Source organism: Camelus dromedarius, chromosome 16 (genome assembly GCF_036321535.1).
Source record: "Camelus dromedarius isolate mCamDro1 chromosome 16, mCamDro1.pat, whole genome shotgun sequence".
Lineage (NCBI taxonomy): Eukaryota > Metazoa > Chordata > Mammalia > Artiodactyla > Camelidae > Camelus > Camelus dromedarius.
Window position 1 is genome coordinate 21,098,661 of NC_087451.1, and position 15,638 is coordinate 21,114,298.

Genomic DNA, 15,638 nt, shown 5'->3' on the forward strand with positions numbered 1-15,638 from the left:
TACATGTAGCAGTATCGGGGTGCGACACACAGTGTTTAATTAGATTAATACACTGCCTGGTGTGTGTGTGTGGTGGGGTATATAAGTGTCTTTCTGCCTCTGCCTTTCTCTCTCCCTCTTTCTTTCCCACATCCTGCCACTCATCCCTCCTGTCACTCCCTTCCAAACCATCTCCATCCATTGGTCCTTTTTCTATATATTTTCCCTGCTTAGAAGCTAGAAAATCTGGCTTAATGTCCCAGCACTGAACTTTTAAAAAAAATAGTTATGAGATTGAAGGGGCAAAACCCACAAGGGACCTGCAAGACCTCCCAAGCAGGGCCATTGCCTTCCAGCTTTTGTGCTTCTGTTAAACGGATTGCTTCTAGGAAAATGAAACTTACCCCTAAAATTCCATTGGTTCCCAAAAGCTCACTCCTGATTGGTCCATTTCTAACACCTCATTTGCATTTACCCCTAAAATTCCATTGGTTCTGGAAAGCTCACTCCTGATTGGTCCATTTCTAACACCTCATTTGCATACGGCACAAACTTAATCAAAACCTAAAGCCCTATAAAAACCTGTGTAAACCTACAAATGGGGTCCAGAGCTTAGAGTGTTAACTCCTCTGGGACTGCCGGCGTAAGAAACCTGAGTTCTCCAACCCTCCGAGTGTTGCTTGGTCTCCAGATGGGATTCAGGTTGCTGTAACAAGATTTTATTCTGATAGCTGTAACTACAGTGCTTGTTTGTTGAAATGAAAACTGAAGACAAGTAAACAAAACAGTTGACTGCTAATTGTGTATTGAAAGCAGTAAGAGGTTCCACGACACCGAATAAACCAGCTCTGAGGTTTTCCCTAAGATAAAGTTTAACAGCTCCAGCTTCTTCAGTGTTTATCCAAATACAAAAGAAAAAAGTAGAGGTTAGCATTTTCAATGGCAAATCTGACCCAGGCTAAGGCGGGGAAAGCATTTGTAGACAGGGGCTCCGAGGGGCTGGGGCTCTAGGATGACCCCCCATGCTCCTGCTGGTGAGACCCCAGAGAGCCCAGAGCAGGCAAGCAGGAGCGTTCCAACCCAAGTGCCCGTGCTGACCCAAGAGAAGGCTGGGGTCTCTCCAGGGGGCCTGAGAGCGGTGGCTGCAGCCTCCAGCCCATCTCCTGGGCAGCTGTGTAAGCATAAATCCAAGCACAAACGCTATGGGGTGTGGAGTGACCTGAGACAGAGCAAATCCCAAGGTCCCTATTGCCAGCACTGAACTTGACGGAACCACGTAGCTTCTCTGAGCCACTGATTCCACAGACAATGAAGAAGCAAGCCTGGCTCATTTCTAAGGCCCCTGCAGGTTGTGGGGCTTTCTGGTTCCTTTTCCTCATCTGCATGTGCTCCTCCTGCTCCCTCTGGATCTCGTCCCCCACCCTTCCTGACCCTCTGCTTACTGCCCCCACATCGCTTCCCCCATCTCCTCCTCTTCTTCCTTTCTTCCTTCCTTTCTTCCTCTCCTTTTTTCTTTCCCACTCATTCTCCTAAAACTGACCGTAAAATGGAGTTAAACTACACACACGCATCCCCATTTCTCCCTTAAGAAATAGTTCACATTTTTTGAATAAGGCCTTTTATATTTCCTATTAAAAGTGGGAAAACTGAACATTTTTATAATTACCTCTTGGAAAGCACTCCTCCTCCCCCAATCTTACCCTTGATGAAGTTAACTCTTCATTGCTAAGTGAGTGTTGTTTCAATATCCCTCCTTGCGATTCTGGGGGGATCTGGTCCTACAGAAAGAGGAGCATCTGCTTCCCTCTGGACCTTATTCAGATAAATTGCACTTTGGTTTGACTTTGGTCCGTGGCTCTGCTGAGCCATCTGTGTGCTCGCGGTTAAGTTTTCATAGTAAGAGACTGGAAATCAATATAGTACCCACAGACAGGGCCCCTGGTCTGCAGCCTCTGTGCTGGTTTAGATTTTCTCATTTCCTGCCTGGTGGAGAGGAGGAATTCATTCACATTGCTTTTAACGTCTCTGAAGATAGCCCCTACTGTTGAGGCTTAAGTGGGGTTTACTACAGCAGTGGTTCTCAAACTTCGTTCTCTCAGAACACCTTTATACTCTTATAAACGATCAGGAACCCAATGAGTTTGGTTTATGTAGGTCCAATATTTACAATATTGGAAATCAAAATTGTGAAAAATTTTTAAATATTTATGATTCATTTAAAATTACTGTCAAGTCCATTGCATGTTAACATTAATAACATATTTTTATGACAGTGACTCTCTTTTTCAAAACCCCTCAAAATGAGTGACACGAGTATAACCACTTTTCATGTCTGCAGTTCTTTGTAATGCCTGCTGAACGGAAGATGGAAGGATTTCCATGTCTGCTTCTGTATTCAATTTGTTGCTGTTTTGGTTTTTGTTTTTGGTTAAAGTAGATGTAGAAAATCTTGCCCAGTTACGTAATTTGGAAATGGAAAGGGTATTTTAATTGCCTTTTCAAATAACTGTAGATATTCTTCTTAGGTACTGTACCTAAACTTGACACGTGGTAGTTTTTTAAAGGCTGGATGCAATGTAGAATATGAAACCAAATTAACAAACATTTTGTACCTGTTATAATCTGTTGATCTGTCTTGAACTTTGAATGGAACTTTTACTCATGTATGAATGTCATACATTGATCGCTTGGAAAATACTGGTTTGCTTAGTTATACAGAACTTCCAAATATTGACATTTCATTATGCAATATTAAAAAAAATCACAATCCTTAATATCAGCACTGATCTCATTAGAAAATTGAAATACTAGCAAGTTGTCAAGCTAATGGTGGCAGCTAATGGTTTTCCAAAATTTTAGTGTCGAGGGGTAGGTATAGCTCAGTGGTAGAGCACATTCTTAGCATGTACGAGGTCCTGGGTTCAATTACCTGTACCTCCATTAAAATTTTTTCTTAGCTTTTGGTTGAATGCTCAAATATGTCATTACTAACAAGGATTGTCAGTTATTTTCCTTGAAATGATCAGCACTTTTCATTCCTTTTGGACAAAATGTCTGCCAGATTTCCAAGTCTGAGAAACCATAGTTTGTCCACTAGTCATTCTTTATGTAAAAATGGTGCTTCGTGAATCAACTGGCTCGTTCATCTTGCAACTCAGACAACTGCACGTGTGCTTTTTCTTGAGACAACCATCAAAGTCTGGTGTACAGTGGGAGTGCTGTACTAGGATGTCCTGTCCCAGCATGCAGAACATTATAAAGATGTGGATAAGTTTGAGAGGGAATAAAAGTAATAATTTTCACGGCTGCAAATTTAAGTCCTTTAAAATCTTTTCAAATTAAAAAAAAATTTTTTTTGCAGTGCCAGTGTATGGCAGTGAAGAATACTATGACTGCTAGTACAGTTTGGTGACGTGTCTTGACTTGTAATAAAGCACCAGAAGTTTTATCCATCCTTGCTTCTGCATCATTAGGTCAACAGAGTAAACAAGGTCTTGTTATGGGTATTATTATGAAAATTGTTTTGATCTCATGTACCTCCTGAGAAGTTCTTGGGCATCTCCAAGGACCCACAGACCACACTTTGAGGGCAGACCATTTGACAATGGTTGCACTATAGCATGAGGGTATCTTGTTGGGTTGCAGGTTTATGATCTTACGTTATTTAGCTTGACTTAGTGTTAAGCATGGTACCCAAAGTGTTAAATGATGATCCACGTCAGAATCGTCTGCAACAGAATCTCTGTGGTTGGGATTGAGGACTCTGAATTTTTCCCAAGGGCCCCAAACACAGTGCCTTTTGGGAGCATTCTTTTCCTTTCTAAAGCCGCTCTTTCCAAAGCCATGGCCTGTCCCACTACTTAGACACAAAATGATTTTAGGCAAATACTTCCTTAATTTTAATAACTGTATGCTTATTTTAAAGTCTGTTACCTTATTTTATAAAGATGCCATCAACTGTGAGATAAACTATTTTGTGTTCCACAAATTAAAAAAAAATAGAGCTAATTACTATACTCCCTTCATTGACTATAAGATGAACCCCAAGTTTAGAGATAGTATTTTGTAAAAAAATGGAGAAAATTAGAATTGATAAAATAAGGTAATATGTGCTTCCCATTTAGAGATTGTGCAATGTCTGTTTATACTAGTGATATAAAGCAGTGTTTCTCACACTTTGGTGTGCACAGGAATCCAACTGGGAGTCTTGGTGAAATGCGTATGCTGCATCAGCAGATCTGGAGTGGACTTTGAGATTTTGAATATCTAAATGTTCAGTTGATGCTGATGGAGATAGTCCACAATTTCACAGCAAGCATATATGGTAACTTTGAAAAACAAATAAAAGGGAAAACAAGGAATCAAGGTAAATAAAATATTAAGTGATTCATAGTACTGCTGTTAAATGGGTATTGCAGAATTTGTGATGGTGCGGTAAGAATGAAGCCTAAAGTTGGGGAAAGACTTCAATAGGTCATGGTCAAGCTATATTTCTAGGCCTCTTAGAAAGACAACGCTTTCCATCTGGGATCCAAGTCACTGCCGGTTTTGAGGTGGAGATTTTTCTTCTTCCACCCACTACTCTAACCATGACTCAGCATCTTCTAATGTTACTGCCTGGATGGTGCATGAGTTGTATCAGCAGTATTCTTGCAAAGGTGTTGTTCAGCCTTTTTGGATGCCTTCAGGGATAACTTTTATCCATTTGGTTAATTTTTGGAAAATTTGGAAAAATCATTTTGGGCGGGTTTCACGAGCCGAAGATTTTTCTTGCTTGAACCACAAGCTGGCTTTCTGTGACTTCAGGACGTGCGCTTCTCATTCTGGCATTCTTGGTAACAACAGAAAGAGTTCACACTTTCTTCCCACAAGACAACTCTTCAGCCACGTGACGGCTGCTCTGTGTTCACCTTAGCTTTATCTCTTCCAGAGGCATCATCATCTGCTTCTTCCGTGGCATGCTTCTGAGTCTCCTTTCCCATCACGGTGAGCTCACTCCTGTTAATCTCTTAAAGTGTGGCGTCCAGACCACATGTCATCCTCCATCAGCATGTGCCCTCACCTCTCTTGACCTAGGAGTCATGCCTGAGGTGGTGACTGCCTTCTGGCAACCTTGTCACATGCTGACTCACCGCTCGCTGTCAAGCGAAGTCCCTCAATCCTCTGCGTGCATGTGGTTGCTAAGTCAAATCTTGGCCCCATGTTTATGCAACTGTGTTCTGGGACCCAGTGATAAAACCATTTATTCTTGGCTGATAAACTTTGCCTAGTGAGGTCTGATCTGACCCTCTAGGCATGACTCATGGTGTCCCTGGAGATTCTCCCCCCAAGAAAATCCCCTAATTAGCCTCTTCTCTGTTTTGAGAGCTGGGCCTGCTTCCAACCCTGCACAGCTGGGTCCTCTCAACCACCAACTCTGCTCCTTTCTTTAGGGGGTCTTCTAGTTGAGATGGCCACCCCAGTCCCCATCACCCCCATCTCCATCACCACCCTCCGAGTGCTCCCCACCCCCTTTCTGCTGTGAGTCCACCATGATACTGTTCTCAACTTTCATCCCCTATCCTGGGAATTTCTCAGCTACTGTATCTTGTCAGCAGTGGGGTGGTCATGACTTAATTATGCTTTGGTTTCCTCAGTCCTAATTCATCTAGAATTACCTTCAGCGAACACAAATTTCGGAGCGGAAAGTGTTTTTATTACTATGCTGGCCACAGGTGTGAATTGATCGCTTTTTATCCCTCAGCATTATTTGTGAGTAAAGGCACAGCTGAGTGGATTCAGGGACGCGGACTCTGCTCAAAGAACAGCAAAGGTAGACTTGTGTGAAGACTGGATCCTTATCCTACGAACACCTTGTGCAGGGCCAACTAAGTATATTGACCTGGAGCTTTTGTGTCAAGGTTCTGCAGTGTATTTTATACTTATCAGTGTAATGAGCAAATTTGGGAAGCCATTGCACCTTGGGGAAAACCTGCCTATTTTGTAATCTGCCTTTAGAAATACTTAAGCAATTGATTTCAGTTTCATCATTTTCAGCTTCTTATGAGCGCGGCAAGAATGAGAACGTGTAAAACGATATTCGCTAATTTCAATGATTGTATCAATCAAGATGAAAGTAACGCTTACCTTACTGGTTCCCAAAGTGACCGTCAGTGTCCTTCAGGAATGAAGTGTCTTCCTGGGGAGTGATTCCAGAAATCAAAAACCAAACAAAAACAAAGAACAAATGAAGTATAAGGAACTTAAGTAAATCTAGAAACTGTTTATTCTAAGTTTGTCTACATTTAAATAGCTAGACAGTGGATTCTGTGAGATGGAAATAAATATTCCATTTTCTCCCTCAGTTAAATAATCATTCTTTAAATAATTGGTTCATTATAAATTTCGATTACCACTTTTTTTTTTTTTGAGTATCTTCTGTGTGTGCAAAATACCATGTCAGTTCCTGAAGACTAACAACAGTCTCTGCCCTAAAGGAATGCAAAATTTAGTAAGGGGTAAGAGAAATGCTCAAATAAATCTCTGAACGAGGAAGAATAACACAGATTCTGTAACAGTCTAAATGAAGTTTTATAGGGACTCAGAGAGATGATGCTTCTGGCTGAGAGAAGGGGCCTGTGAGGGGTCAGGGAAGAAATGAAGGAGGGAGGGGAATGATCCAGATTATAACCTGGATGCTTAGACCAGGAGTTGAATTCTTTGGCCAAATGCGAGAAAAGTTGTGAATTAGACGCAAGACTTCTGTAAAAGGTCTAGGAAGGGCACCCTCAATATTCTATATTCTCTTGGAGAAGAGGAAGATAAGACAGCTGATAACTCATCTGGGACTAAGGAATCTCAGTCCAGGAGTTTATAACCTACATGAAGATCTCAAGAAGCCATAAGAGTCTGAATAATTTTCAATATCGAATTTAGCTAAAACTTCCCATTCACCATACAGTGCTTTTACAGAACCAGGGGAACATGTGAAATACCATTTAGGTAGGAAGAGGCATTTCAGCACTTGATTTACTGCTTTGGTTTCCTCCTTTTTTCTCTTCCTTTTCTGAGTCTCTAATAGTTGCCAGCCATATCCTAATATTCTCACAGATTTCTCAGGTGAAAATTAAATGATTAAGTATTATATTCCGAATCCTTAGTTCAAAAGAAATAAGACTCGGAGGCAGAGCCTCAGTTTTCTAATGCCAGTTCTCTAGAATAGCTGTTGTAATTTCTTTGGGCTTTAATTTCCTTCTGTGAAATGAAACAGATGGACCAGAAAATCTCTCAGATTCCTCTCAGCCCTGTCAGTGTATGACAGAAGGTATTCTGGTGAGGATGGTGGCCAGAAATCAAAGCACCACAAATCTCCTAGGGTTGGAATCCCTCTGGGGGTTGCTACTGCAGTGCCAGACATGACCCAGACCAAAGTCCACGAGGTGCGCCCTGCAAGACCGAGCTAGAAACCGGACGCTAACAAGCAGACTCAGATGCATTCTGAGATAGATAAAAATGCATGGGAGAATTTCTTCCCAAAATCCTCTCCCTGATGATCAGAAATCCTGATTTAAGAAAAAAGTTTAAATAGCCACAAAACTTTCAAATAATAGTTCAAGGCAATCACAGAAGAGCTATCACAATCAGACATGTTTATTTGTTGACTGAATGTTATAATATTGATCTAAACAATTAGAGACATAAGTACGCATTTTATTCAGCTTTATCCTGCAGGTTAATTTTTTTTGTCTCATAATTGCTTATATTCTTGTCTTTTTACTGTTTGTAGAAGCTTCTTAAAAGGCCTTGCCTCCTTGTCTCCCGTATTGCCCTTAACACAGTACCTTATGCTTAGTAGGTCCTCAGCAAACGCTACTGTGTTGCCTTCTCTCCTTGACTGGTAACTGGATCAGTGGTAATCACAGCTACAGGGAGCAAAAAACTGGGCACTGGTGAGCACTTACCTTGCGATGATGTGGTCAGAGCAGTTTCAAGAGTGTGGCCCCCCAGCTCCCTTTATACGTCCCGAATCTGCAAGGCCAGCACTCTTAACTTGGCTATATTTGGGGGATAACCATTTACTCGTTAGATGTAAATGCGTCGTAGCCCTGATCTCTCACTCTTGTTAAGTTACTTGGATAAGTGACCAGCGGAGGCTGATAATGCCAAGTCAGCTGCGTAGGGATTTTGATGTTGGACACAGATCTTTGAGACTTAGAGAGTCCTAGGGGCTGAGTGGAACTGGGGCAGAGTGTGCTAAGAAGGTCAGCGAAGGGCAGAGCGACAGGAGGAATTGTCAAGCAATCAGTGATCAATAGCACGGATGCTAACTCCATCTTATTTACCCCGCAGTGTAAACATGAGACAGTGTGTGCTTCTTCTCAGAAGCTTCTGGAAAACATCTGATTGGCCATGTAACAGCTCCATTCTTATTTATTTATTTTTAGTTAAAAAAAAATCCATTGTAGATGGAAAACTTTTCTAAAATGTATTACATATTATCTTGTTTTATTTAATCTAGTATCTTGAATAGAATTTACCTTTTCCTGCATCACTCAGGGGTCTGGGAAGTGATGGAATGAAGTCGTCAGGGATTTAATAGTTTCTTCATGGATTTTGCCCTGCACTAATTGTTCCTAGATTGCTATGAATTTTCGTGTCTCCTTTCTAGTTTTCATATTTTCACCTTCATGGCAAAATACTCAGCTGTAATTCTTTCTGTGGTTGCAGTGTGTTTGCCTCTACTAGCCCGAGTTTGCTTTTTCTAATCTGCTCTAGACTGGGAAACAGATTACAAAGTTGAGTCACTAAATGCCAAATGAAGTTCTAGAAGGGTCTATTGAAAATACATTGTCTTTGTGACAACTCTTATGATTGCTTGGGGGTTATCAATATCATGCCTCTAGAAAATAGTAGTAGAAATAGTAATAGATTGTACTAAATAAGTGACGTTTGAATATGTGGGAACAACAGTACATTGTAGAATTTAGAGCCGTTGACAAAATATGGTCTGACTTGTTTACGTTGTACATGATCAATGTTTACTGAACTATATTCAATATTTTATAATAATCTGTAATGCAATATAATCTGAAAAAAATAACTGAATCACTTTGTTATACACCTTAAACTAACACAGTATTGTAAGTTGACTACACTTCAATTAAAAAAAAATTCCCTCTCCAGTCTTCCAGTGGGTAGTCTTATGTAGGTGAGGCATTTTCAAAGGACAGTTTGCGTTACTCAAAGTGACATTGTGGGCAGAAGAGGAAGACATAGGAACAGGACTTCCACACAGCACTTTCCAAAGTAGATTTGACGGGATGCTGATTCTGAGAGAAATTAAAAGGTCCCATGGTGAAATGGGTTCAGGAAATGTGGTCAGCTCTGTCCCCTGTTGAGATTCACCATAAATATGAGCATGTTAAGGAATCTGAGAAGCCTTTCGGTAAAGAATTACGAAGAAATTTTTTGTACCTGGTGATTTGATGTTGGAGCACCATCTTACTCTCTGCTCTAGAAAACAAGAGGGGAAGGCTGAAGGCTGCAATCCACATGGAAGTTGTCTCTGTTTCTTAGCACCATGTGGCCTAAAAGAAAGCAACAGAGAGCTATGAGGCATAAACACAGCTGCTCTGATTCAAGGGACAGCCTTTCGTATGTAGCAGACGCTCAGTAAGTTTTGTTCCTGTGAATGAGCAAATCAAGACGATGTATGGGGAATCTGTGTTGAAAAGAGGGCTGGACTGATAAGGCAGAAAAGAACAGACTCAGTCTCACTTCATAAAATAGTTTACATTTTTTAAGAACTCACCAGGCACCATATTGGCTTTATCCAGATTGGCTTACTTAAGCTTCATAATAGTTTTTTGAGGTAGGTGCTAATATCATTCCCATTTTTATGGTCAAAGAAATTGGGCCACTGAGAGTTTAAAGTAACTTGCCCAAGGCCACACAGCTAGTAAGTGGCAGAAATGGGATTCAAATCCTCTCTGGCTCTAGAGCCAATGCCTATAACCTTTTACTTTTGCAAGCCCATCACTTTTCAGTGCTGGCAACAGGGAATGAAGACACGACATAGGGATACTGCTCCAAAGGAGGTGATAATGGGCACGAGGAGAGAGTACATAGACATGAAAAGGATAAAGGACTTCTCCAAGGTTAACTTAAGTCCAAGATGAGTGCACTTCATAGAGGATTAGAGGTGTGTATCATGCATTTGAAACCCATGAGGTATTCTGTGTGTGTACAATATTATCAGAGTTGTTTTTAATGATAATGATATTGCTTTGGAAGAGAAAAGAGATCTGAAGGGGAGTGGTGACTGTGGAGATAATAATAACCTTTTTGTGGTACTTTCCACTTTACATAGCATTTTTGTATATTTTATTATTTAATATTCTCTGTAAGTCTTAGGGGGTTATACTATTTATATCATTATTATTCCCATTTTCCAAATGGGGAAACTGAGGCCTAAGGGGGTTAAGTGATGGATCAAAAGGACCCACAGCTAGTATGAAACAGAGGCAGAACTGACATCCTGGGTTGCTGATTCCAAAGACTGACTTTTCCCCCTTTCCTCTTCTCTCTCATGAAGGAAGCAGACTTTAAGAGAACAGGGAGGTCTATTACTGTTTGGTACAATCTATTACTATTTCTGTTACTATCTTCTAGAGGCTTGGTACATGCATTTGATAACTACAGGGGATGGAAAGTTTAAAAAGTAGATCCCAGAAGATGAAAGTTACTTTAATGGAGAATTTTTCTTTTAAACATCAAGATAAATTTCAGAACACTTCAGTGACAAAAGATTTAGTCTACTAAAGAATCCGCTTGATAGCTACACATTTCAGACCATGAAGTTAACATTAGGCTAGGGTCTTAGGGACTGTGGTTAGAAACAAGGCTTCTGAGGGTGTGTTTCAGGAAGGAGGACCTGGCAGGGTTGCGGTGGGGTTGGGGGTTATATGGAAGTGAGGCTGGAGAAGTGGGCTGAGCCTGTCTCTGACAGGCTGCCAATGCCCAGGGAAGGAGTCAGGACATCATTCTGAGATCACTGGGGAACGTTGCAAGGTTTTTGAGCAGAAAAGTAAATATATGTATCTATATATATCTATACATACATCTCTCTATATACACACATCTCTCTCTCTCTCTCTTTCTATATATATATGTATATAGAACTAATGATAGGATATATTGGAGAAGGGAGAACCTGGAGTCCTAGAACCACTTAGCACCTATTTAAAATATCTCAGTGTAAAACTTGCTGAGATGATTACACAGGCTCTGATATGACTTATGGCGGTTGGTGGGCAGTTAAACAGTTAGAATTAAGTCCTGGATGTCCCTGTGAATTCAGATCTGGGTTAAAACTCTCCATTAGCACCAGAGGGCTGGCTTTCACAGTCGTTGTGCTGTTGGATCTCCGAGTCCATCGTGCAGATTGCAGAAGAGCATTGTGTGGGCTTGAAGTTTTCTGCCTCATTGTCCCATTTAGGAGTAATGAGAACCCTGGGAGGTGAAAGGAATATGTTGGGCCAATATAAGACCTCTCTGAGCTCTAGGCTTATTTTTTGAAGCCCTACCTATGGTATATCAGCATATTAAAATCCACTCGATATATATTAAAAATGAAAGTAATATCTACTTGCACTGAATACCAAAAATAATCATGGTGTCAGATGGAGAGGGCCTGGATTAAGTAGTACAGAAATGAGATTTAAAAGTAAAGAGAACAAGATTGTACTGTGTAGCACAGGGAAATATATACAGGATCTTGTGATGGCTCACAGCAGAAGAGAATGTGACAGTGAATGTATGTATGTTCATGTGTAACTGAGAAATTGTGCTCTACACTGGAATTTGACACAACATTGTAGAATGATTATAACTCAATAAAAAATGTTTAAAAAAATAAAAGTAAAGAGAAAACCCAAGGGTTGCCCTGAAGGCAGGATCCACAGGACTGGTGATTGCTGGGTTTGAGGAAGGAGGAGGAAACAGCGAATCCTGCCCTTCATGCAGCCCTCATTTCAGCCTGGAAATCTAAGGGCATGACAGCAGCCCAGGGGACATATGGAAGGAGAAAAGAAGAGTTTAGATTCTGGACAGATGGAGGTTGAAATGATGCTGATGTCCCATCAGTAGGTAGAGATAAAGGTTCTGAGTTTACAGGAGAAGTCAAGACCGAAGATACAGGTCTGTGTGTGTGTTTGTTGGGGGTAGGGGTTGGGGGGTGTCACCCATATGGAGGTGACAGCTGAACTTATTAAGGAGGTTGAGTTCTCAGAGAAAGGCTGCATGTTTAAGATGTGGGAGGAGGAAATGAAGATGGAAAGGGTGGAAAAAAAAGGGTCATTCTGTGGGTAAGTAAATACCTGAGTGAGATCTTGTTGGAGTTGGAAGAGCCCGATGCATCTGTATTTCACTTCTACCATTTACTGACTGTGGGAACTCACATCACCTCTCTTGGCAACCGTGTTATTTTCCCCTTCAGCTGCAAATCCAGAAAGATAATTCTATGTCTGCCCGTCATGAGGATAGTGTGGGGATCCAGTGTGATACTGTCTAGTGGTGGTTCTCTGTGAGCTATCTGTTTCCAGCCCTTGCCTAACAGTATGTTTCGATCTGTGTCAACCTTGTGCTAAATAATCCATTAGCACAAAGAACATGAGCAATGTGGACTTGACGGAAGATTTTGCGGAGGAGACTGGAAGAGGATTATATTCCATACCATAAAGTATTCGAAGTTTCCATCGGAAATGTGAGCTCTACAAAGTCCATTTTCTTTCACACTGATGCAGGTGGTTTATTTCCTTTTTCTGCTGAGATATCTCCCCTCAACCCCTACAGGTACTGCGTTGTTTCTCTGTTACGTGGAGCCACTTAACTCTGCCACAGACCTGCATTCCTGTTCATCTGGTTACTCAACAAAAGTCCTCAAGTAAAGAAGAGCATTTTCATCCTTAGACAGTTTGGTGACCAACATTTTTACTCACATTTTTCCTTTTAGGGGCTCCATCTTTATCCCACCACCATCCTGTGGTCCACAATGCATGTGTCTCTACCATCATCCCATCTCTCCCAAGCCTGAGAGGAGGTGTGTCAATGAGAGTTTTCTCCAGTCTTGTTACAAAATCATTTTGTCAACTCTAAAGTGAAGGGAACTTTATTAGTGTCAAAAGAAGTCAAGGGAGGTGGTATTTTCAAGAGAGAGGATATAATAAAAGCTTTACAGAGAAGATGGAGAAAAGGAGGACCAGGAAAAGGGCACTGGGTTGGTCAGAGAGGTGAATCTGACGTTAATGTCAGCAGGATGGTGGGGGTGGAAGCTCTGAAGGCAAGGATTAAGGAGGGCAGGTGTTGAGGAGGAGGAAAGCATTTTCCTGATTTCCCTAGGAGCAAATCTCCCCACCGATCACTATATAAGATGCATTCAGAGGAAATTGGGTGGAGAAAGCAGTAGGCGGGCCAGACAGCGAGGACTAGGAAACAAGTGTAATCAAGGTCATTCCTCAGAGGGCTACTTGAGAAGCAAGGGCAATTAATTGTGCTGATAGCAGGATCATACCTTACCCTGCACGACTATCTAAGAGCTTACATGACAGATGGAATTTCAAAAAGCAGCAAGAAGTTCCCCAGCCAGAAACAGAAATTTCTGGGCAAACATCACAGTACAGGTACATTAATGAATGACACAAATTTGTATCTAATTGCCTAATTTAAAAAACTGAGTGAGAATATTAGATTCCAGAACTGGAGGGGGCCTTGAATATTACCTAATCTAACCCTGACCTTCCAGAATCAGAAATTGAGGTTCTGGGCAGTTTACCTATTTAATGCTAATTATTTAGGTAGACCCCCTTCTCATTCTCTCAAGTGCAATACATAACTTTCTTCACTGCTAGCATATTTATACACTAAAATTTTGCAAAGCGAAAAGTTGATAGGGGATTATCCAGAGCATTATTTAAACTGATTTTCCTTAAAATCTCAAAGAGGAGATAGATTTATCAGTTTTACAGGTGGGAAAACTGGGGCTTGGCAAGATTAAAGGACTAATCATACAGCTAGTAAGTGGCAGAGTGGGAGCTAGAACAAGTTCAGTTTGACTCCAAGTCCGGTTTGTCTTTTCACTCCAAGACAGCTGCTTCTGGCTTTGCAAGATCCTGCAAGACACTAATGCTCTCAGAAATATACACGCTTCTCGGAATTACACACAAACCAGGCATCCTTCTCTGAAAACAACATGGAGAAGGAGTCTGCATGGCCTGGGAACATTGTATTCAGAGATGAAATTGCTCAGTAAACTACAGACTTCTCTGTCTGGCCTTATAACCTTGACTGATGCCTGTGAGAGTTAAGGTCTCTGCCATTTGCCCCTTTTTGTCTATTAGTTGTGTTTTGGTTGCTTCAGTTGCTTAAAACCTCATTAGAACTAAGAAAAGCATGACCAATTACTTTTAATTACTACTCTTGGGGTCCGAAATCATGTATCCTATAAAAAAAGATACATCCTTTGCTGGTCATAGCCAAAATGTATGTTTACATTGCTAATATCCACAGGATAATGTAGTAACTAAGAATGGACTTTGAAATTCAGAATACTGGGGTTCAAATCCTAACTTTATTATTTAAATTGTGTGAATTTGGGCAAGTTATTCAACGTTTCTGAGCCTCAGTTTCTTCATCTGTAAAATGGGGATAACGACAATATCTAACTCCTAGGGTCCTTGTGACAACTGAGTTAATGAATTGATGGTAGGCTACTTTTTGGAAGCACATGTGAAATTACTAATTTTGAATCTGTCACGCTCAGAGCCAGTAACAGTGAGCATGCATTCATTCAATCGTTTATTCATTAAACATTCACTGAGGGCTTACTACCTACTGTGAGGATTTTAAGCGGTAGGGAACAGAACAGGCAGTCTCTGCCCTCGTGGGAATTCTGTTCTAGTGTGTGTGTACGTGGGGACAGACAACAAACACACAGATCTCTAACGTCCATTAGTGACAAATGTGCTGAAGGAAAGGAAAATTAGGATGAGGAAACAGTGGCTGTGCAGTGTCTAAATAGATCGATAAGGGAGTTTCTTTGAAGAGGCGATATTTGAGCAGACAATTTGTGAAGGAGTGAGCCAGAGGAATTTCAACAGGGGACAGTATTCCAGGCAGAGGAAACAAATGCAAAGGCTCTGGGAGGGGAACGTGCCTGCACAGGAACGGAATAAAGGCCAGTAGGGCAGGAGTGAAAGGAGCGAGCAATACAGTAAGTAGTAAGAAGCGGCAGAGGCCGCCAGGGGCCAGATGGTTAGAGCCTTGTAAACAAAGGTAAGGATTTTAAGTTTTAAATGCCGGCTGTTATTACAAAGGCAACTTTATTCTTCCTTATTCTGTGCTGTGGGCTGTCCTTATTATCAGCTCTTTTTCTACCCAGCTTTGCTTCATTCTGTCAAACAAAAACAATTTAGTGAACATCTGCTGTTCATTTAACAAATGGCTTATAAAGACACTGTTCCAGGCATTGGGGATAAGTTAGATCTCTCGGTTTACGATCTGGTAAGGGGTGGGGGTGGTGGGTGGGTGGGTCACAGTACTGACAACGCAGGAAAAATCAGCAGCTGTGGGCTTTGATAGAAACTCCCAATGGCTACAAGAGAAAACACCTGGTTCCAATTTCC